The sequence below is a fragment of the Dipodomys spectabilis genome, unplaced genomic scaffold (assembly GCF_019054845.1).
Source record: "Dipodomys spectabilis isolate Male_0828 unplaced genomic scaffold, ASM1905484v1 ptg000304l, whole genome shotgun sequence".
Classification (NCBI taxonomy): Eukaryota; Metazoa; Chordata; class Mammalia; order Rodentia; family Heteromyidae; genus Dipodomys; species Dipodomys spectabilis.
The window spans coordinates 2,336,778-2,361,993 of record NW_024870981.1 but is presented as its reverse complement, the minus strand read 5'-3'; the positions used below and the strand labels follow the sequence as shown (position 1 = coordinate 2,361,993).

Here is a 25,216-nt window from a genome sequence, read left to right as displayed (position 1 = left end):
GAATGTTGACATGTACTAATTGAATCACTAATTAGCAAGTCATTCTAGTATAAGATTGTACACAATAAATATAGATTATTGATTAATTTAATTAATACTTTATTAAGTCTTCTACTGTGATTAATTAATGGAGGCATAATTTTATACCAAATAATTGGTAGTAATAGAATATATATATAAATACAATATAGATATCACACTTTATATATAGTTATACACTAGAATCTACATAAATGTCTGTCTCTGTATACATTTATTGATAGATGCATATACATATATAAATACACACACACACTTCAGTCTACACATCTGTCTGTTTATATATTGGCCACTCCTAGGACGTGAACTTGGGTCCTCAAATTTGCCCAACAACTTCACTTGCATCAGACTGGTATGCTAACATTGACCCATTCATGAAGTGGGCCTTCTAGGCCCTGAGTTCAAATCACAGAATTGCCAAATACTTAATCCTGGTGGAAGAAGCCAATTGTCCCACGTTTTCCTTACCGGTCAAAGTCCTGGGTCTCAAGTATGATGTACAATATATATGCAAATCTATGTCCTATGTGATAGGATGTAAAAAATGTTATACATGCAATCATACTCACTAAAATACAAAACAAATAATTAAAAACAAAATAAAACAATTAATACACTAACTGTAATATGCAGTAAACATTTGTTTTTGGGTCTGGTTGCGGGGCCTGAACTCTGGGCCTGGGTGCTGTCTCTCAGCTCTTCAGCTCAAGGCTAGCACTCTACCACTTGAGCCACAGTGCCACTTCCGGCTTTTTTCTTTTTGCTTATGTGGTGCTGAGGAATCGAACCCAGGGCCTCAGGCATTCAAGGAAAGCGCTCTACCACTGAGCCACCTTCCCAGCCCCTGCAGTAAACAATTGAGAGTAAATGTAAGTCATGTATTTAAAATGTATACGAATATTTTTTTTGAATGCTAGGGTTGAATTCAGGCCCTGGGAACAGGCCTGACTTTCTTGTCTTCCAACACAGTGAGCTTGCCCTTCCCCCATAGTGCTGTAGATTTACCCAGATCCTGAGTTCAAATCCCAGGCCTGCCAGAAAAAAATGGCATGAATTCCAAGCCAAGGAGCCTCATAATTTTTAAAATATTTATAGTGTACATATGTATGTGTGTATATGTGTATGTATGTATGTATTTTTATTTTGCCACAGGGCTTGAACCCATGTCGTGGCAACTCTGCCTCAACTTTGATCACTCTACCCTGGGGTGCAGCCACTGGATCCACAGCCAATCCTAGGTTCCTAGGCCCCAAAGGCTGACAGGAAAAAAGTAAATAAATCAACACAAAATAAAACCGTTCAACTTGCAGATGGCTGACAGTTTTACATTTGTTTTCTTTGCAAGGTGACCATCCTGGATCTGAATGACACAGCTGAAAAATGCTCTTAACGTGGCTTACTGAAAGCTGGTGGGCTACCAGGGAAGCCATAGGCCAACATGGCAACATAGGCCCTGAGTTCAAAGCCCAGTTCTGACCCCTACCAATGGCAGGACATTCTAAGAGTCTCGTTCATATTCATAGGAATTCCAATGGAAGGTTTTGAATGTCCAGGTTAAATTAGTTCTTCCTGAATGATACTACTATAAAATTAGAGTGATTTTAGGAGGCCGATGGATTTTAATTAATATTTTTGACACATTAAAAGAATACAATTAATTACATGGACACAATAATTTCAGGACAGTGGTTGATTTAATTAATAATTCATTAAGGATGAAAACAATAATATTAATTACATGGAGTCATAATGAATATCCACGAATTGGTAGGAATGTAGCATATATAACTGAATCATGTATAAACATCTCTGGCACTATAAAGATCTATATTTATTTGTGTACTACCATCTGCATGTCAATCTGCTCTTATTTTGTCAACCCCTGGGGTTCGATCTCAGATGCTGGGATCTGCTTGTCAGCTCCATATGCCCCAGGCTGACATGCTGACACTCACCCACTTATGAGTTGGACCTTGTAGGCTGTAAGTTCAGATGCCAGCACTCACAAAAATTGAATCGCGGATTAAGAAGCCCAAAGTGACACATGTTTCCTTTTCTGTGAAAGGTCTGGGTGTCAGGTGTGAAGTTTCATACACAAGCAAATCTATGCCCTATGTAATAAATATTCCTTGTGTATTAACAGTCAATAAAATAAATGGTAGATAAATGAATAATACAAAAAGAATGAATACATTAATCACAATATGGAGTCAACATATGGGGCTTGATCTCAGGGTTGGGAACTGCCTGGCAGATGAATTGGCTAGTGGCTGCTGTGCTGACAGTCACCCATTCATGAATTAAACCTTGTAGGCCCTGAATTTAGATCCCAGCACTGCCAAAAATGTAATCATGGAGTGAGAAGCTGAGCATGACACATGTTTTCTTTTTCTTTGAAAGTGCTCGGTGTCAGGTAGGATGTATAATTCGTATGCAAATCTATATGCTATGTAAGAGGATGTCATAAATGTAATAAATGTCATAGGTGGAAAAATTATCACTACAGTAAATGATAAACAAATTGAATTAGTAGTGAATCATTGTAGGATAATATTAGATATAAGAACTATAGGACTGCATTAAGATGAATATTTTATTAAGCACTAACAGAATAAAAATTGCATGGAGACATAATTAAATACATAATAATTGGTAGTAACACATGATGCATACATAATTTAATTATATGTAGACATCTGTTTTGTTCTATAAAATATGTAATTATATGTATGGATGTATATACATATGTGATAAATAATAACAGGTTATTGAGTAATTATTAATTAATGCTTTATTAATGGTTCAACTGGGACACATCATTAAACAGAGACATAATTTAATACCTAATAATTGGTAGTAATATTATCTATAATTTAATAATATACAGGCATCTCTTTTTGTGTATATAATATTTATGTACAGCAATCTCTATCTATTTATATCTTGTTCACTCCTGGGGCTCAGTGGTTGAGTTCTCACCTAGTAAGCACGAATCCCTGGTTTTGATTCCTTAGTGCCACATAAACAGAAAACCTGGAAGTTCTGCTGCCTTTCCTCAATTGAGTGCCAGCTTTGAGCACAAATGCTTAGGGACACTGTCGAAGCCCTTACTCAAGCCCCAGGACTGCTGCCAAAAAGGCAGAATGTTCTAACTGCAACTGTAGAAGGACAGGACTTCAAATACCTCATCACAAAGCAAGCTAGGAGTCTGGTGCTGAAAGCTTCCACCTAACCTAACTTAGCCAGATGTAAACCCCTGCAACCCAGCTGCAAGGAACCAGACGCTGCTGGCTTACCCCTATCATCCTGGCTGCTTGGGGGCTTTAAAACCCAGTCCTAGCAGGAAGTCTGCGGGACACTTTAAAATGTGGCTTGAAGTGGTACAGCGTTAGCCTTGAGCAAATGTTATTAGAACGGTATCCCCATGCTTTGAGTTCCAGCACCCTGGGTAACTCCCCCCTCAAAAATACCATTAAACCATTAGATGTGAACTTGTTTGGTTTGTGAAATATTCCTCAAAGAATGGTGATACTGATGAAAGCACCCCAATCCTAATGACAGCTTATCGAATAGAGCTATGTGCTGAGTCCTTCATAAGATGCTCTCAGCTGAGTCCTGCAAAGAGTAACATGTGCTGTGTCCTTCATTGGGTGCACTCTTTCACCTGGTACTCGAAGACCTCCACAACTCAGATGATTATGCAGACAAGAATATTGAGGCTCAGATATGTCCCCATGGCAGAGACAAAATTATGTATTACTGAAGACTAGTGAGTTGTCTCCTGTGGACAATTGTTTTGTTTTGATTTTTCTCAGTCATGAACCTTGAACTCGGGGCCTAGGTGCTGACCCTTATCTCTTGGGCTCATGGCTAACACTCCACCACATGGAACCACTAACCACCTTGCAGCAGAATGCCACGGCCTAGGAGTTGATAGCTGAAGTCTGTTGCCTTGCCTTATAAGAAGTTGAGATCTGTGGATATGGGTTCCCAACTATCCCAGACACAAAAGGTCCCATGAGACTATTATCTTCAATTCACCACTAAGACAACTGAAGTGGAAGCTGGGTGCTTGTGACTCATGCCTGTTATCCTAGCTACTCGGGAGGATGAGATCTGAGGATTATGGTTCAAAACTAACCTGGGCAGGAAAGTCCTTGAGACATATAGCTCCAATGAACCACCAGAAAACCTGAAGTAGCTCTGTGGCTCAAGTGGTAGAGCACAAACTTGAGCTGAAGAGCTCAGGGACAGCACCAGACCCAGACTTTAACTCCTACAACCTACAACAACAACAATAAAAAAAAACAGAAACAAACAAACAAACCTGACTTAGTGGTCTGGGAATGTGCCTTAGAGGTAGAGTACTTTGCATATATGAAACCCTGGGCTTGATTTCTCAGGACCACATCACTAGAAAAAAGCCTGAAGTGGCTCTGTGGCTCAAGTGGGAGAGGGCTATCCTTGTATAAGAGAAACTAGGTACAGTGCTCAGGTCCTGAGTTCAAGCTCCAGGACTGGTGTATGCACACATGTGTATGTGTGTGCATGAGCGTGTGCGCATGCACACACACACACACACACACACACACACACACACACATACACACACACACAGAGACCAGAAGTGAAGCTGTACGTGCATGTGTGTGTGCTAGAGAAAAACAGAAACATGAATATGCTTCTAGTGTGTTCTAGATACTTAAGGGTGTAGACAAAAAAACATTCATAATTATTAGGTCATTTTATAGGCAAAGGGAGCAATGCAGAGAGTATGAGGATCGCTCCAGCTTTCGGTCCTCTCATCCTGAAACAGTAAATTCACTGCAGCTCAATGCTAAGTGACAAAGCTGGCATGTCCTGTGGACATTTGCTCCCAAATCCTTGGACACTCATTTCTCACTTTTGGCTTCAAACCTGTGACCAGAGGAGAAGATGAGGAGAGAAAATCCTTCTCAGAGAAAGCAGCTGTAAGAACATTGGGGTAGTTTACTTATAAATTCAAACCATTGGAATGACCCTGTTAAGAAGTCAGATTGTCCAGATTAAAAAATGAAGAAGAAAAGAAAGGCAGGTGCCAAGGGCTGCTGACTGTAATCTTAGCTCCTGAGGAGGCTGAGATGTAGAGAACCTTAGTTTGAATCCAGCCAGCATAGGAAAGTCCCTGACATTGTTATTTCTGAGAGATCAAAGAAAAACCCAGAAGTAAGGCTTGGATTCAAGGTTAATGCAATACCCTTGAGTAAAAGGAGCTCAGAGAGTATGTCTAGGCTCACAGTTCAACCCCAGGACCTGCAGCAATGATGGACCTATGATGCCTCTCCCAGGGTTCTGGAAGCTTGGGAAATCCAAGCACATGTCTGGTATCACAATGCTTCCTGTCATATGAGTCTGGTGAAGCTCATCAAGTTTTGAAATGTTTCACTTCTCTTAGTTGGGCCCTGGGTGGCTAGGTTTTGGGGTTGAACACAGGGACTAGGTGCTGACCATAGGCTCAGAGCAGAAGCCCGTGCGCGCGCGCACACACACACACACACACACAGACTAGAAGTGAAGCTGTGGCACAAAATGGTAAAGCTCTGGGTTTCTGCTCTGAGCTCATGGTCTCAAGATTTAGACTAAGGATTTCTGTGGAGCACCTCCTTGGCGAATCCTTGAGGAAAGCCGCTTGAAGCCTCCTCAGGAGATTGCCGTTCAAAGCCAGCCCAAGCAGGAATGTCTTTGAGACTCTTATCTCCAAAAACCAAAAGAAAACCAAAAGTGAAGCAGTGGCCCAGAGGGTAGAGCTCCAGCTTTGAGAGAGAAAGCCGAGCAGGAAAAACAGGCCAGACCAGGCAAGAAAGTTTGGAAGGTACTTATGTCCAATTAATGACCAGATGGCTTGAAGTGGAGCTGTGAGGGTGGTAGAGCCTCACCCTTGAGCAAAACAACTGAGGAACGCAGCGGGCTTTGAGATTAAGCCCTGGGATGGCCACAAAATAAATTAAAGAAGAGAATACCAAGTTATGTATCAGTGCCCTACCTACTTATGTGTGTATATTACCACCCTGAGTGCAAACAGACCATATTCAATGCTTCTGCTTTATTTACTGATTTATTTTTCAGATATACTCGTTGCACATACTGCACCATTCTTTTCATTTCAAGCCCATGGCTTTTCTCTTCCAGGGTAGCAGGCCTGTGTCTTTATATGATGCACACTTAAGCTCTCAACAGCCTTTATTTACATTTTATTATGAGGCCAAGGCAGGGACAGTGACAAATCAGGCAGGGGAAGAAAAGTGTTCATAGAAATAGCCAGTATTCAGAATTAAACTTGGGGACGTAAAATGGTAGCATACTTATGTAAAAACTACAATGAAGAAAAAGATGAGGGGGCTGGGTATTTGGATTAGTGAGAGAGTGCTTGCCTAGCATGCAAGAGCCCTGGGTTCGATTCCTCAGTAGCACACAGAAAAAAGCCAGAATTGGTGCTGTGGCTCAAGTAGCAGAGAGCTAGAAACAGTGCCCAGGCCTTGAGTTCATCCCAAAAACTGATAAGAGATCGCTAGCTATGTAGGTAAGTAGGAAGGAAGGTAGGTAGATAGGTGGATAGATAGATCTTGGACGTCAGGAGGAAAGAAGGGAATACTTCCCAGTGTGAGGCCTTCTGCAGGGAGCCAGGCCACCACATTGCCTTCACACAACCACAGAGCAGGAAGACTGTCTCTGTCCCACTTCTCAGGCAGCAGAAGGCCCAAGAGCCAAGAGGGCAGAGCCAGGTTCTAACTCAGGTGCTTAGAGACAGAAGAGAAAGGGCCCTGCCTCTCCTGGGACTGGGAATTTGCATTAATGATGTGCAGAATGAAGGAAAGAGAATGAATTGGCAGAGGTAGAAGAATGGTCTTTAAATCTGACAGATGGAGAGTCAAAATCCCATTCCTTAAGGCAGAGAGCAGGGTTTTTCTTCTCTGTTCCTCCCCTCTCCCTCTCTAAACTGGCTCTCTATTGTTAACCTAAAGATAGCCTGAGGCTCCCTTCACCTGAGAGAGGAAGGTTAATTAGTCATTGTTTGAAGAGGCTGAGAAAGGCCTGACCCTGGTGTAACTCTAACAAATGTTTCAGGGTTCCCCCCTTTGCTGGCTGTGCCTGGAATGCATGAAGTGCTTTTGCAGCTCACTTCCCTGTTGATTATGTACATTCTGCCTCCTAATCCTGCAAGCCTAGGTCTCTTCACCTAGCATGTCTTTTGAAACTGTTTTTGGTCCTTCAAATACAATGTTACACAGGAGTTCTTCCTGCTAACAGGGCTAGGGCTTGGATCCTGAATACTTCATTTGAACCCAGGATGGGTTAAAAATGTTTCTTTTCTGCTTCTATAGCTCAAGAATTCTAAGAACATTTAGAGTGCAAGTAACTTCTCATCACCAAGAGAAACACAGGAAGCTCTTGAACATCTGACCTTTCCAAAGTGGAAGTTAGATTGTCCTAGACTTTCCTGCCCTAGCTGGCTTCACCCTGTGATCCTCAGATCTCAGCCTCCTGAGCTAGGTGACGGGTGTGAGCCACTGCTGTTCTGCTGGGTTCAGAAGTGTAATGACATCAACAATACAAGTCAACTGCTCATCACAAAGGGCTTGGTGAGCATATTATGTCTTTCAACATTTGACCTTTCAGAACCCCGTAGGACACAAGGTTATAATGCTAGAGTCGGAGAGGCTGGGCATATGGATCTGCTACACTTGAACCTTGAGCTCTGATTTCAATTCTGCTATATATCAGCGTTCATTTTCCAGAGAATGTTCTCCTAATTAGCAAATAGAAAAAGTACTTTGATTAACCCTTAGTTTTTTCCAATTGTGTGAATTGAATCAAATCTAGGGACTTTTCCTGAGCAAGGCAAACACTGTATCACTTGATCCACAGCACCACGTGGGTTTTTTGGTGGTTCATTGGAGATAACAGTCTAACAGGCTTTCCTTGTCTAGGGTGACTTTGAACGGTGGTCTTCAGATCTCAGCCTCCAGAGAAGCTAGAGTTCCAAGTGTGAGCCACTGGCATATGGCCTATTGTTTTTGACAGTGTTGGGGCTTCTTTTCCTCAAGGCTAGTGCTCTACCACTTGAGCCCCTCCACAGCTTCTGGCTTTTTCTGAGTATGTGGCACTGAGGATTCAAACCCTGACATTCATGCAAGCTGAGTGAGCTCTTTACCACTAAGCCACATTTCTTGCCCCACCCTTACAATTTTATCCCTCAACTTGCCTATCCTCAAGAAAAGGCTTCTGACTATAAATCATCTAAAGAGATCACTATAGTAAGGTATCCAAAGGTAAAACACAGCTCATACTTGAGTGAGACTCTAAACATGTGAAGACTGTGACAAATGCCTCCATTTAATTATGTATCATGTTTCAACACTTAATAAAAGATTAATGAAAAATGAGTTAATGTCCTAAATTATTGTGTATAATTTTATAATGTATGTTCAAAATGTAATAAATATTATGTGTATAATAATAAAACAATAAATTAATGAATCAAATAAAAATAAAATACAAAATCAATAGTAATCATAATATGTAAAAAACATACATATGTAAGTATATATCATATATTACACATGTATAGAAATAGTTTTTCCATTGCAGGGCCTTCATTCAGTCCCTGGGAACTCTAGCCTGAATTTCTTTTCCTCAAGGACAGTGAGATTTGCCTTCACCTATGGTGCAAAAGAGTTACCTGGACAGTGAGATCAAATCCCAGCAATAGCAGAAATACTGGCACCAGTTCCAAGACTGAGACTTAATTTTTTTTAATGGAAGCTGTTATGTTTATTCAGTTTCATACTGAGCATTAAACAAAAATGCAGTGGTGAATTTTGTACAGCTATTCAGACATCCTTCCTTTACCCCTAAAGTGCTTCTCTGAGAACTATATTGTTTCATTTTGTACATTTTTATTGTAAAAATGTTGTACAGAGGGGTTACAGTTACATGAGCAAGGTAATGAGCACATTTCCTATTGAGCATTGTTGCTTCCTCCTTTGTTTTCCCCCTACCATACCTTCTCTACCATGTCCACAACTACTCCCACTGCCCAGGTCAGTGACTTATTTTTTTTTTTTTTTTGGCTTGGCACAGGGTTTGAATTCAAGTAGTGACAACACTGCACCTTCCCACACATTGCTACAGATTTACCAAGACCCTGAGTTCAAATCCTAGGCTAGGAAAGAAAACTGGCAGAAATTCCAAACAAATGAGCTTTATTTTTTTAATTTAATTAATTAATTAATTAATTTTTATTTGGTTTTTTTTTTTTGGTCAACAATGGGGCTTGAACTCATGTCATGGAAGTCTGCCTTAGCTTCGATCACCCTAGGCTGGGGTGCAGCATCTGGACCCATATTCGATTGGGGGATCTTAGGCCCAGAGGGATTGCAGGAAGAAAAAAAAAAGCTGGAAAGCACAAAAAGTGGTGAGCTGCAGAGGGCTGAAGGGTTTTAGGATTTTTTTCTTTGCAAGGTGACTATCCTGGGTCTTAATTACCTGGTTGCAAAGTGGAGCTGACCTGCCATTGCTGAAAGCTGGCGGGCTATCAGGGAAACCATAGGCCAACCTGTCAACATAGGCTCTTGGTTCAAACCCGGTCCTGACACCTAACAATGGTAGAAGAATGCAAGGGACTTGTTCCTATGCATATGAATGCCAACTGAAAGAGTAGTTCATGCACAAGTTGAGTCTAAAATTGGATGCAATAATCCTAGGTTGCTGATTGATCTTAATAGTTTATTAAGCATGAAAAGAATAATATTCCTGTAATGGTGGAATAATAAATACCTAAGTGTTGGTAGGAACATAGTAGGTGTCATTCAGTCATAGAAGGCTCTGGCACTGTTTACCAATGTTTATTTATTTGTATACCACCACCTGCCTATCTATTTATCGCTGTTTTGGCCAAACCTGGGGCACAAACTAGCGCCTAGTAACCACCTGACAGCTTCATTGGCTAGAGGATGCCATGCTCACACTCACCCATTCATGAATTCGGCCTGCTAGGCCCTGCATTCAGATCCTAGCAATACCAGGCATGATGGAGAACACATCTACAAATCTAGATGCTATGTGATAGGATGTAAACAATATAATAAATGGTATAGGTGTCATCAGAGTCAATAAAATAAATGGTAAATAAATGAATAAAACAAGAAATAAAATAAATAACCACACCAAACATGATATGGACTGAACATCTGTATGGAAGTAGAAATCCTTTCTTTAAAAGGTATATAAGGAGTATGTTTTCCAGGACTGAGGCTTGAATTCAGCCCCCCTAGGAGGAGGGAATGGCAGGAGAGCCTGAGATTCTCTTTTCTGGACCTAGAAAGAGCCATGGAATGCAATTGTTATCATCCTTGAATGAGTAGTTTGTGCATGATGGGAGTAGAAAATGATAGGCAAGACTCATGGGGTATCAATTATTTGTAATGAAGAATTGATGAAGCATGACAATAATCATCACAGTCATGAAATGGAGGAATCAGGAAAGATCCAAAAATCGGAAGTCACACGGTAGATTGGATTCCATCACAGGTCGCCTTCTCTCCTACTCTATACAAATACGTACTTATTTGCATACTAAATTCAGCTTATGAATGGATAACTATTGTGCTCTCCTTCTCCCTCCCCGGGGACTAAAACTCAGGTCCTGGGAATGGCCTAGCTCCTTGGTGGTTCACAGGCTGCTGTGCTCATATGGACCCATTCGCCAATTGGGCTTGCTAGGCCCCGAGTTCAGATCCCAGCCTGTCAAAATATTCATACTGATGTCAGAAGCCAATCGTTGCACCTGTTTTCTTTTCCTGTTTAAGTCCTGGGTCTCAGCTAGGATGGAGAATGCATGGGCCACCCTGTGGCCATGGGAATAGGGTGTCATCCACGTCAGCCGAGTTTTACCTGTCATCATATACTCAAGAAAATACACAATATATCCATGAATAGCATGCAAAATAGAGAATAACTACATTAAGGCACGATGCAGTCCAAACACAGATGTGAATATACATCCCATGTTTTAATGATGAATTGAGGACTCTTGTGGCCTCCCTAGGGCTTGATCTCAGCTCCTGGGAACAGCCCAGCTCCTTAGTGGTTCACAGGCTGGTGTGCTCACGTGGACTCATTGGGCAGTTGGGCCTCCTAGGCCCCGAGTGTGAATCCCAGCACTGCCAAAAATTCACCCTGATGTGAGAAGCCAGTCATTGCACCTGTTTTCCTGTGCTTTGCAAGTTCTGGGTCTCAAGTAGAATGGAGAATGTATAAGCAACTCTATACTCATGGGACTAGGTTGTCATCCAGGTCACCACAGTTATATCTGTCATCTTATACTCAAGAAAATACACAATATATCAATGAATAAGAGACAAACTAAAGATGCTGCCCACCCATGTATGGAAATATAGATCCTTGGTTTAATTATGAATTTATGACTATATTGTCCCCCACCAGGGCTCGATCTCAGGTGTAGGGAATGACCTAGTGCCTTAGTGGCTCACAGGCTGGTGTGCTCACGATGACCCTTTCACCAATTGGGTCTGCTAGGCCTTGACTTCAAATCTTAGCACAGCCAAAAGTTTCATCCTGATGTGAGAATCCAATCAATCTACCTGTTTTCCTTTCCTGTGAAAGTCCTGGGTCTCAGAGAGGATGGAGAATGCTATATAGGCAACTCTATAGCCATAGAAATAGGTTGTCCAGGTCAGCACAGTTATATCTGTCACCATACTCAATAATATACACAATATATCCATGAATAAATAAAATTTAAAAAAATCTACACTGAATGCAAGATGCATACGACACCTGTAGGTAAAGAGAGATCCTATGTTTAAAAAAGATGGGTTTATTATTTTGTCCAGTGCTGGGGCTTCAAATTAGGCTCTGGACTGGAACTGACATTCTAGTCTTTAAGGATGGAGAGCTTCCCCTTCCCCCACTGTGCAACAGAGCTACCCAGACTTGAGTTAAAATCTCAGCACTAACAAAAGATTCCTCCTTATGTCAGAAGGCAATCGTTGCACATGTTTTCCTCTCCTGTGAAAGTCCTGGGTCTCAACAAGGATGGAGAATGCATAGGCAACCCTATAACCATAGGAACAGGTTGTTATCCATGTCAGCACAGTTATACCTGTCACCATACTCAATAAAATACACAATACCTCCATGAATTAGTCACAAAATAAGAAGTACACTGAATGCAAAATGCTGTCCACACATGTATGTAAACATAGATCCTATGTTTAAATAATGAATTTATGACTATCGTGGGGCACCCTGAGGATCAATGTCAGATCCTGGGAATGGCCTAGCTCCTTAGTTGCTCACAGGCTGGTTTGTTCACCTTGACCTATTCACCAATTGGTCCTGCTAGGCCCTGAGACAGATCCCAGCATTACCAAGTGGATCATGAAGTAAGAAACTGAGTGTGAAAATTATTTTTCTTTTCTCTGAGAGTCCCGGGTGTTAGGCATGATGGAGAACATGTCTACAAATCTAGATGCTATGTGATAGTATATCATCAATGTAATCAATGGAGTGGGTGTCATCGTAGTAAATAAAATCAATGGTAAATAAATGAATAAAAAAATACAAGGAACAACCACACCAAACATGTATGGACTGAACATCTATAGGTAAGTATAAATCCTATCTTTACAATGTATATAAATAGTATGTTTTCCAGGGCTGGGGCTTGAATTCGTGCCTAATGAACAGGCCTGACTTTCTTATCTTCAAGTATGGTAAGATTCCGCTTCATCCACAGTGCTGCAGGTGTACCCAGACCCTGAGTTCAAATCGAAAACCATGCAGAATAAACAGTGCAAATTGCAAGCCAGAGAGCTAATTTATTTTTTATTTTATTTTATTTTATGCTCAGCACGGCACTTGAACTCAGGTCGTGGCAACTCTGCCTCATCTTTGATCACTCAAGGCTGGGATGGAGCCACTGGACCCATAGCTGCTCCTGGGATCCTAAACCCCCAGGCCTTTCAGGGAAAAAATGCACAGAAAAATGCTGTGAGACAGCTTTTTATGTTTTCTTCCTTTGCACAGTGACCTCCTGGGTCTAAATGACACTTTTGCAAAGGGTACTTCACCTTGCATTGCTGAAGGCTGACAGAATACCGGGAAAACCATAGGCCCACGTGGCAATGTAAGCCCTGATTTCGAATCCCTGTCCTGACACAACCAATGGCAGGAGATACTAAGAGACTTATTCTCATCCATAGGAATAACAATGGAATGTTATCAATGTCACGGTTGAATGAGTTGATTGTGAATGATGCTTCTATAAAATTAGACAGCATAATTTCAGGAGGCTGATTGATTTTATTTAATATTATGAAGCATTAAAAGAATACTATTACAGGAACACAATAATTTCAAGACACAGATTTCATTAATAATTTAAAGATGAAAACAATAACAATAATTACATGGAGGTATAATAAATATCCAAGAATTGGTACAAATGTAGTCTATATAAGTGAATAATGGACAGACATCTCTGGAATGGTATAAAGATATATATTTATTAGTATACAGCCACCTGCGTGTCAATCTGTTCTTATTTTGTCAACCCCTGGGACTCGATCTTAGGTCGTAGGAACTGCCTGTCAGCTCAATTTGCCCCAGGATGGCATGTGGACACTCACCCATTCATTAATTTGGCCTTGTAGGCCATGAGTTCAGATGCCAGCACTCCCAAATAATGAATCGTGGAGTAAGAATCTGATGGTGACATGTTTTCCTTTACTGTGAATCTTCTGAGTGTCAGGTATGAAGTGGAATACTATGCAGACCTATGTCCTATGTAATCAATGTAATCAATGTTCTATGTGTCATAATAGTCAATAAAATAAATGGTCAATACATGATTAAAACAAAAAATAAAATGAATAACTCCACTGAATGCAATATGGAGTCAACATATGTATATAAATATAAATTATATATGGAAATTATACATGAGTAGGATGTTTTCTAGTGGTGGGGATCAATTTCAGGCCTAAGGAACAGACTTGATTTTCTTGACTTCAAGGAGGAAATCTTCCCCTTCCCACACAGTGCAAGAGAGTTACCCAGACCATGAGTTCCAATCCCAGTCTTGGCAGAAAAAAATGGCACCTTTATAGTATATAAGGTCCATTTCTTAGGTATTTCATTATGCCTCCATTTTATGAATGTGATTGTTTAAATGCTTAATAAAGTATTAATTAAAATCAATCAGTGTCTTATAATATAATTGTGTATCATTTTATCCTAGAATTATTCAAGAACTGTTCAATCATGACTTACATCACATTCCATTGGTAATCATATGGATAGGAACAAGTTTCTTAGGATCTCCTACCATTTAGAGGTGGCAGGACCAGGATTCGAATAGTGGGCTCCAGCTCCCACCACTTCAACCTGAGGATAGGGAACTCACCAGTCTGTCCAAGAACATAAACAAGACCAGTGATTAGGCAGGCCCAGTGGCTCTCAGCAATCCTCCTTGTTACTTACAAGGCTGTGATGGGAGGATCAAAGTTATCCTAAGTAGGAAAGTCCTTGAGACCCCTGTCCAACTTCAGTGCCAACAAAGCCAGAAGAAGAGCCGTGTAGCTCTTGTGGTAGAGGGCTAGCCTTGAGCAAAAGCAGCTCATGGACTGTGCCCAGATCCTGAGTTCAAGGTTTGGGACTGGCAACAAATAGACACACACAAGAATCTGTGCAGCCATCTGGCTAAAGCAGGTTACCCTCTTGTCCCCAACTGAATTGGACATAGTTCCCTGGGAAAGTGGCTGGGGGAGTTGCTGTCATCTTGACTCTGCCCATGCTGCGTGCATCACATGATTCTGGCCACACCACCATTCTTTCAGGTTTCTTTCTGACCAATGGAATACAAGAATGGTGGCCACGCCCACATTCCATGCTGCCTTGTACCCCCTGGGATTCCCTAGGTTGGTTGTCACCACTACCAGCAGTTGAAGAAGGTAGAGATGGCTGAGTAGTGAGCAAGAGTCTTGAAGCTACTTTGGAGTAGGAAATTGATGTGCCCTCCTGCTTCCCAGCCCCCTCCCCTGCTTCCTCCAAGGCACTGCATTTCAAACCTCAGATGGTGGCAAGCTGCTAGCAGGCTTGCAGCCCTGGCCTGGTCCCGGCCCCTAGTCCTCTGCTCTGGACCTGAGTGTCTGCAATGCCCCCTCCATTGCTGCTCACCCCACCAGGAGCATCCACCAACAACTTCTCCCAGCAGCACAGGTGAGTGGCCGCCCAGTGGGACTGCACCCTGCGACACCCGTACCTGGTGACACCCCCCCAGGTCACAGACTTGCACCTCCCTCACACCCCACAGTCCAGCCAGGGTTCTGCCACTAATGTGCCCCAAGGGTAGGGGCTGGGTGACAACCCGGGGATCCCACTCCCATCCCTAGTGACCAATGTCCCAGGAAAAGGGCAGATGCAGTGATGGGTGAAAAGGGAGCACCACATGGTCCCTGGCCTGAAGCAGTGGGAGCTACAGAGCCATGCATCTGCACCCTTTCTCTCCCTAGTGGGAACTTGGTGGCTTTAGTCAAAGGTGGGGAACAGCACCTCCACACCTGCCTTCTCGGGTCTTTTCCTTTTTTCTGGGCATGGGGGTTGTTGGATGCAGAAGATAGACCCCCCCCTTGCTGTGTGAGCTCTTGTCTTCTGTGCTTGGTCATCCTTTCACCTGAAGAGGGTCCCAGAAAATCCCAGGAGGGAGGTGAAGGGCGCTGGGGGTCAAAGCAGAAGGTGAATATCTGGGAGGAATAACCCCAACACCCCCCACACACACATACACCCGGCCTGTTTCCCTACCCTTCAGCTGTCAACAGTTCTCACAGGGTCATCACCTTTCCCAGCTCTGCCAGTATGTTCTGATGCTTGGTCCATTTGGTCTCCTCGTCCTTCCCAAGAATCCACCAATTAGCCCAGAAGCATGTAGGTCAGAAGGAAGGAGTATGTCGATGTATGTAGCCTCAGGACTCCATCCATTTCACCAACAATGCCCCACCCCTGGTCAGACACCCCTCTGAGGTCAATTCTTTCCTGGACAACCAGCTATCATCAGGCTCGGTAGGCTTTTCACCTCTACCTTAAAATCTTCTCACTATTTTGCTACATAGATGAGTTGGCCCTGTAAAAGGCTGTTCTAGGGTAGCTCGCTTGATTTCGGGGTTTCTGGCTAAAGTTCTCTTTGTCAGAGTTTTTCTAGTTAGTTCATTATGCAAAAGGTAGAAGGTTTAATCTTTGCTTTTGTTTACTTAGGTTTTTCTTTCATCATTCCCTTACGGTACTTTATCTATAGCGCTAAAGTTAAATTTTCTATCACCTATACTAATTTTTGGTAAATGGTTTGATTTATGTGTATGTTATAGTTAATTTGGTAGTTTGTTAGGCTAGATATAGTTCAAAATATTCATTAGGATTGAAATCTTCTGAGTGTAAGTCAGATGCTTTGTTTAAGCTATATTTTGATTCTTCCAAGTGCACTTTCCAGTACACTTACCTTGTTACGACTTGTCTCCTCTCAGTCTTTTATAATTAGGCGTTATGGACTTTTAATTGTTAAGGTTTTGAGGAGGGTGACGGGCGGTGTGTGCGTGCTTCATTGCTCGATTCAATTAAACACTCTAGTTTTAATTTACTACTAAATCCTCCTTTATTCTATGGGTTTCACATAGAGTTTCGTAATGTTCTAGGATTAGAAAATGTAGCCCATTTCGCTCCACTCCATGGGCTACACCTTGACCTAACTTCTTTAGTATTTACTTTTTTAGCTTACTTTGTTTCCTTTTTAGGGTCAGCTGAAGATGGCGGTATATAGGCTGAATTAGCAAGGAGTGGTAAGGTAGATCGGGGATCATCGATTATGGAACAGGCTCCTCTAGATGGATATAAAGCACCGCCAAGTCCTTTGAGTTTTAAGCGGTGGCTTGTAGTTCTCTGGCGAATAGTAGTGTTATGAACTATTTATGTTTATGGCTAGATATAGTGGGGTATCTAATCCCAGTTTAGGCTATAGCTTTAGTGCTGCAAAAATTAGAGTCACCTTCGTTGTTTATTTTTGCTTTGACTTTGGCTTTTTACAGCGGAGTCAAGTCTTAACTCTATTTGTTTATTTGTTTAGGATTTTAGCACTCTTTACGCCGTTGGAATATTAACTTGGGTCTTTCGTATGACCGCGGTGGCTGGCACGAAATTTACCGACCCTAATGGAGTCAGCATAACTTAGTCAAACTTTCGTTCATTGCTTAAATTTTATCACTGCTGTATCCCGTGGGGGTGTGGTTAGACTTAGTGTTTTTAGCTGCGTGTTTGGGTACGCGTGCTTTATACTTGCTCCTTGTGGTCTGTAGAAAACATAGGGCTGAACTCACTGGTTTACGGATATTTGCATGTGTAATTTTGCTGACAGTTAATATTAAGGCTAGGACCAAACCTTTATGCTTATGGAATCTTTATGATTCATCTAGGCATTTTCAGTGCCTTGCTTTATAATTTAAGCTACGTAAACTAGTAGATTTAGGGAATGTATGTTGTGACAAAGTTTTTGGTTAGTTAATTTTGAAGAGCTGGTTGTGTAAAGGTGTGATAAGGTGATAGGGACTAAAGTGTTAATTTAGAATAATTGCTCCTAATAGGTCTACTAAAATCCTGTTTTTGGCTCACTTCTAGGTAAAGTGATGGGTTGAGTGGGAAGTTAGTATTAATTCTTTTTTATGTCTTATAAGCATTCATAAAATACTCGAGAGCTTAATCTTTTGGGGGTCTTGAATATTAGACAGGAAGTCCAGCTTGACTGTAATTGACTATATCAAGCCTTTGACGGCTCAGCTGAGCCTCGCATCCCGAAAATAAAAAAATACCAAAGGCATGACAGAACAGTTATGTTGATCATGGGCTGATTAGACATTAATCCATCGAGATGTCTTATTTAAGAGGAACGTGTGGGCGGTTTTACAGCTTATGGCCCTGAGGTAAGAACCAGATGTCAGGTATAGTTTCATATTAGCTACCCCCAAGTGTCATGGGCCCGGAGTGAGAAGAGAGGTCCTAGTGGGCGGGTTGATGGTTTCACGGAGGATGGTAGATTAAGAGACCACCAATGGAAGGGGATAGTCATTTGGACGAGGATAGACATAATAGGATGGTTTATGCACGTATCATGGAAAATCTAGTCTTTCGAACATTAATTTAAGTTACTGTGACGATATTCATGTTGTTGTGGTTGAATTGTGAGATTAAGATTTAATGTATTATGTACGATAGTTAGTTTAATGTACTGTACGATATTAATGTGGTAATAAAATAATGCACGAATTACATACAAGGAGTAGTTGAAGTAGAATTCCAGCTTTGGGAGTTGGAGGTAGGATGTAAAATCTTCTCCTTGATGCTTTGAGAGGAGGGGCTCCTCATTTCAGGTTTACAAGACCTGAGTAATTATTATACTATCAAAGCTTCTTCATTTTAATATTTTGTTTTCGATGATTCCTGCGATTGGCATGAGGGCTAGGATAATTGTGAAGTATGAAAGGGATGCGATTTGTCCGATGATGATAAATGGTCGTTCAACTGGTTGGCCTCCAATTCATGTTAGGATTAGGACATCGGACACTAATAATCAGAATAGGAATTGGCTGATGGGTCGGAATATCAGGCTTCGTTGGCTGGCTGTTTGAATATGTGGTAGTAGGGCTAGAATGAGGATTGAGAGAACTAATGCGATGACTCCTCCTAGTTTATTAGGGATTGAGCGTAGAATGGCGTATGCAAAAAGGAAATATCATTCTGGTTTAATATGTGGTGGAGTATTTAAGGGATTTGCGGGTGAATAATTGTCTGGGTCTCCTAATAGATCTGGAAAAAATAAAACTAGAGTGAGGAAGAAGGCTAGGAGAAGTACGATTCCTAGGAAGTCTTTGGTTGTGTAGTATGGGTGGAATGGGATTTTATCACAGTCTGATGGGATTCCCAGGGGGTTGTTGGATCCGGTTTCATGAAGGAAGAGAAGGTGTACTATGGCTATGGCGGCGATGATGAATGGTAGGATGAAGTGGAATGCGAAGAATCGGTTGAGGGTAGCTTTATCTACTGAGAAACCCCCTCAGATTCATTCTACAAGGTCTGTTCCAATGTATGGGATGGCTGATAGGAGGTTAGTAATGACGGTTGCTCCCCAGAAAGATATTTGGCCTCAAGGGAGTACGTAGCCTATGAAAGCTGTGGCTATTGTTAGAAATAATAGGATGATGCCGATGTTTCAGGTTTCTATGTAGGAGTAGGAGCCGTAATAGATTCCTCGGCCGATGTGTAGGTATAGGCAAATAAAGAAGAGGGATGCTCCGTTGGCATGGATGTAGCGGATTAGTCACCCGTAGTTCACATCTCGGCAAATATGGGTGACGGATGAGAATGCTGTGAGAGTATCGGGTGTGTAGTGTATGGCTAGGAAGAGGCCTGAGGTGATTTGAATAATTAGGCACATTCCTAGGAGTGATCCAAAGTTTCATCAACCAGAGATGTTTGATGGCGCTGGGAGGTCAATAAATGCGTGATTAACTAGTTTTATTAGTGGATGGGTTTTTCGTATAATTGTCATTATAGGTTACTATAGTTGAATGGACAACGATGGTTTTTCATGTCATTAGTCTTGGTTTTAAATCCATGTAGTAATTATGACATATTTAATGTATATTTTATTAACAATCATGGTAGTGGGATTTGTTGGTGTTGCTGCGAAACCTTCTCCTATTTATGCTGGTTTAGGGTTAATTGTAAGTGGTGGAGTGGGGTGTGGGTTAATGATGATTTATGGTAGTTCATATATAGGATTAATGGTGTTTTTAATTTATTTGGGAGGTATGTTGGTGGTGTTTGGTTATACTACTGCTATGGCTACTGAGGAGTATCCTGAGGCTTGGAGTTCAAATATTTGGCTGTGAATGTTGCTTTTATTAGGTGTGATTATGGAAGCTATGTTGGTGGTTTATGTTCTCGGGGATGAGGGGGTAGATATGTTGGAGAATGTTTATGATGTGGATGAGTGGGTTGTAATTGATAATGATGAGATGGTATTGGTTCGGGAAGATTCGGTAGGTGTAGGGGCTATATATAGTTATGGTAGTTGATTAATAGTTGTAGCAGGGTGGTCTTTGTTTGTTGGTGTATTTATTATTGTGGAAGTAACACGAGGTGTTTAGATTACTGTAATTGTAAGGATTATTATTGATAGGAGGAACGATAGGAAGTAAATTGTGATTAGTCCTTTGTGGTTTGATGTTGAAGTTGAAGCTGTTTGTTGAAGTGAGCTGATAAGTTTGGGTATGGATTTTTCAGTTCAGATATAATCTAATGTTGATGTGGCTATTTTTTGGTTGAAAGATAGGTTGTAATATGGAATTAGGCGGTGGATTATTAGTGGGAAATAGCCTAATAGTTTTGAAAAGTTGTAGTGGTATGTGTTTGGGTAAAGTTTTAAGTGAAGTGTTATAGAGTTGAGTTCTATTGCAATAACAAATCCTGTTAGTGTAATGATAAGTGCTGTGAGTTTGATAATGGTTGGTATGGTTATAGTTTGGGTAGTGATTGGGTTGATGAAATTTGAAATGATATATCCTGCAAAGATACTGCAAAGATACACAAAGATACACAAAGGCGTGTGATAGGGTTTGTTAGGTTTGGGTGGTTTTCATTGATGTTAGTGATGGGTTGAAATCGTGGATTATTGGTTAGAACAAAAAAGATGATTCGTGTACTGTAGGCTGCAGTAAGTGAGGTTGCGATGAGAGTAATGATTAGGGCTCAGGCGTTTGTATACGACGTATTCATTGCTTCGATGATGAGGTCTTTGGAGTAAAATCCTGTGAGGAAAGGTATGCCTGTGAGTGCTAGGCTGCCAGTGATTAGGGCTGAAGTGGTGAATGGAAGGATTTTGGCTAAGCCTCCTATTTTTCGGATGTCTTGTTCGTCGTTTAGGCTGTGGAAAATTGATCCTGAACATATAAATAGTATGGCTTTGAAGAAAGCGTGTGTGCAGATGTGTAGGAAGGATAGGTATGGTTGATTGATTACTAGGGTGACTATTATTAATCCTAGTTTGCTGGAAGTTGAGAATGCGATAATTTTTTTAATATCATTTTGTGTAAGGGCGCAGATAGCTGTGAATAGGGTTGTTAGGGCGCCAATACATAGAATGAGGGTGAGTATTTTTTGGTTGTTTTGAATAATAGGGTGGAAACGGATTAGAAGGAAGATTCCTGCAACAACTATTGTGCTGGAATGGAGTAGAGCTGATACGGGTGTTGGACCTTCTATTGCTGAGGGAAGTCATGGATGTAGGCTGAATTGGGCAGATTTTCCAGTGGCTGCTAAGATAAGTCTTAGGATTGGAATATTTGAGTTTGTATCTATTGAGAAGATTTGTTGAAAGTCTCATGAGTTGTAGTTAGAGAATAGTCAGGCTATTGTTAGGACAAATCCGATGTCTCCAATTCGGTTGTAGATAATTGCTTGGAGGGCAGCTGTGTTAGCATCTGATCGTCCGTATCATCATCCGATTAGAAGAAAAGATATAATTCCTACACCTTCTCAGCCAATAAAAAGTTGAAATATGTTGTTGGCTGAGACTAGGATGAGTATAGTGATTAAAAATATAAGAAGATATTGTATAAATTGGTTAATGTTGGGGTCGTTGTGTATGTATCATGTGGAGAATTCTATGATTGATCATGTAACGTAAAGTGCGATTGGTATGAAGATAATTGATAGAAAGTCTAGCTTGAAACTAGCATAGAGTTCTATTGATTGGATAGTTGTTCAGTGTCAGTTGGAGATGTAGGCTTCTTTATTAGAGTTTAGGTAAATTGTGAGGGGGATTATGCTGATTAGGAATGCGTATTTGATTGATGATGTAACTTTTTTTGGAAAGTTGGAGTTGGGTGGTGATAAGGTGGAAAAAAGGAGAGGGTAAAGTAAGATTGTGAATATAGCTAGGGTGGATAATGAATATATGTTGATTACTTTAGTTTGGAGTTGCACCAAGTTTTTGGTTCCTAAGACCAATGGATTACTGTTATCCTAATAAAGTATGTAAAAAAGCCATATTGTTATATATGGGTCAGAAGAATTAGCAGTTCTCTGTTTGTACTTTTTTGGTAATTAAAAGATGTAACTCTTTATTTTTAGATTCACAGTCTAAGGTTTTTAATAAACTATAATTACAGAAAGTGGGGCCTAGGATTAGGCTCGGTTTAGCAGTTAGAAGGAGGATAGGAAGAAGGTGAAGGGAGATAAGTGTATGTTCGCGTGTAAAGGACGGTTTAATGTTTATAGTGTGGGGGGTAGTTTTACCTCGTTGTGTGGTGGTTAGTATATATAGTGAGTATGATGCGGTAATTAATATATTGATTCCTATAAGTAGAATGGTTGGGTGGGATCATGAGAATGACGAAATGATGATTATTAGTTCACCGATTAGGTTGATGGATGGAGGGAGGGCTAGGTTTGTGAGTGAGATTAGTAGTCATCAGAGGGCTATTAGTGGTAGGATTGTTTGTAATCCTCGTGCTAGGAGCATAGTTCGGCTGTGGATGCGTTCATAGTTGGTATTGGCTAGGCAGAACAGGGCTGAGGAGGTTAATCCGTGGGCGATTATTATGGCTGTAGCTCCTATATAACTTGATGGGGTTTGGATGAGGATAGCGATAATTACTAGGGCCATGTGGCTTACTGATGAATATGCAATTAGTGATTTTAAGTCTGTTTGTCGTACACAGATTGAGCTGGTTATGATTCTGCCTCATAGAGATAAAAGGATGAATGGGTATATTAAAGATTTGTTAAGGGGTTCGATAAAGGTTGAAATACGTATCATTCCGCAACTGCCTAGTTTTAATAATACAGCTGCTAGAACTATTGAACCTGCAATTGGGGCTTCTACGTGGGCTTTTGGTAATCATAGGTGAAGGCCATATAATGGTATTTTTACTATGAATGCCATTATACATGCTAGCCATACTAGGTGGTTGGATCATGAATTGTATAGTGGGTCTGATTTGTACATCAGGAAAGTTATGTTTAAAGTTCCTATTGATTTGTACATATAGATTAATGCGATTAAGAGGGGTAGGGACCCTATAAGTGTGTAGAATAGGAAATATGAGCCAGCATTTAGGCGTTCAGTTTGGTTTCCTCATCGTGTAATGATAATTAGGGTTGGAATTAGTGTGGCTTCAAATAGGATATAAAACATGATTAGTTCGGTTGATGAAAATGTTAGGATAAGCGTAGTTTGGAGGATGATGATTAGGGAGATGTAAGTTTTTTTTCAGATGAGTGGTTCTTTAGATATATGTTTTTGGCTAGCAATGATTATCAGTGGGGTGAGTCATGATGTAAGGATTAGGAGTGGTGTAGATAAGGGATCAGTGAAAAATAGTGTTGAGAAATGTATGGAGCTGTAGGGGGTAATTAGGGTTGTGATAGTTAGAAGGCTGATTAAAAAGCTATATATGGATGTATTGATTCAGATAAACTTGTTGTTTGATAGTCAGACTATTGGGATTATTATAATTATGGGTATGGTGATTTTTAGCATTGTAGTAGGTTGAGGTTTTGTACGTAATCTGAGCCATATGTGTTTGAGACTTTTACGAGTAGGGCTAGTCCTACAGCTGCCTCGCATGCAGCTAGGACAAGTAGAATGATGGGTAGGGTATATGAGAAGGATGAGTGTGTAAAAGTAATGGAGATAGATAATATGAGAAAGAGGGATAATATTATTCCTTCTAGGCATAGGAGGGATGATATTATGTGTGAGCGAAAGATCATTGTGCCTATTAGAGAGGCTAAGAAAGTGATATAGAGGTTAAATATGGTTAGGGACATTAATAGTAGTTATGAATTGAATCATAATTTAATGAGCCGAAATCAATTGTTTTGAGTTAAACTAACTACTAATTCGTTTCATTCGAGGCCTTTGTTTGATCATTCGTAAGCTAGGCCTAGGGCTAAGATAATTAGGAGAAGTGAGAGGGTTGTAGTTGAATGAATAAAGGTTAGTTGAAGAGCTCATGGAAGTGGGATGAGGAGGGCAATTTCTAGGTCAAATAGGAGAAATGTAATGGCTACTAAGAAAAATTTTATTGAGAAGGGTAGGTGGGCGGAACCTATTGGATCAAATCCACATTCATATGGGCTTACTTTTTCTGAGTAGATGTTTATTTGTGGAATTCAAAAGGCGATTAGGATTAATAGTGAGGCTAGGCTGAAATTAATTATTAGTGCGATTAGTATATTTATTACTTTTCTTTGGAGTGAGACCAAAACTGGGTGATTGGAAGTCACAAGTACTGAGTTATACTAGAAAAGTATGATCCTCATCAATAGATGGAAACGTATAGGAATAGTCAGACAACATCTACGAAGTGTCAATATCATGCTGCTGCTTCAAAGCCGAAATGGTGAGTGGATGTGAAGTGAAATTGGATTTGGCGGATTAGGCATACGATAAGAAATGTCGTTCCGATTATGACGTGTAGGCCGTGGAAGCCTGTTGCTATGAAGAATGTTGAGCCGTACACGCTGTCTGAAATAGTAAAGGAGGTTTCTATATACTCGGAGCCTTGTAAAACAGTAAAGTAAATTCCTAAAATGATAGTAATGAAAAGGGCTTGAATTATTGGTATTCGGTTACCTTCTATGAGGCTGTGATGGGCTCATGTAATTGATACCCCGGAGGCTAGGAGGACGGAGGTGTTGAGTAGTGGGACGTCTAGAGGGTTTAGTGGAGTGATTCCGGTTGGTGGTCAGCATCCTCCTAGTTCGGGAGTGGGGGCTAGGCTGGAGTGGTAGAATGCTCAGAGAAGCCTGCAAAGAAAAATACTTCTGAAATAATAAATAGGACTATGCCATAGCGGAGGCCTTTTTGTACTACAGGGGTGTGATGGCCTTGGAATGTTCCTTCGCGGATTACGTCTCGTCACCATTGGAATATAGTAAGGATGCTGGACAAGATGCCTATGAGGAGGAGTGGGGTAGATTGATAGTGAAATCATATTACTATTCCTGATGTTAGGAGGAGAGCTGATATAGCTCCAGTTAATGGTCAAGGGCTGGGGTTTACTAT

The 25,216-nt window shown here is 40.9% G+C and overlaps 2 long non-coding RNA genes across 2 annotated transcripts; one reads left to right on the top strand and one right to left on the bottom strand.

The window, feature by feature from the left end:
• Positions 1 to 457: 457 nt before the first annotated feature.
• On the bottom strand, positions 458 to 17,913 carry LOC122127585. Its single transcript, XR_006151204.1, has 3 exons — positions 16,141 to 17,913; positions 10,328 to 10,332; positions 458 to 470 (listed from the first exon to the last, which is right to left on the bottom strand). It is a non-coding gene; the product is annotated as an uncharacterized LOC122127585 (long non-coding RNA).
• On the top strand, positions 16,451 to 24,596 carry LOC122127586. The gene is made up of 3 exons (XR_006151205.1): positions 16,451 to 16,462; positions 18,986 to 18,990; positions 24,151 to 24,596. It is a non-coding gene; the product is annotated as an uncharacterized LOC122127586 (long non-coding RNA).
• Positions 24,597 to 25,216: the final 620 nt, after the last annotated feature.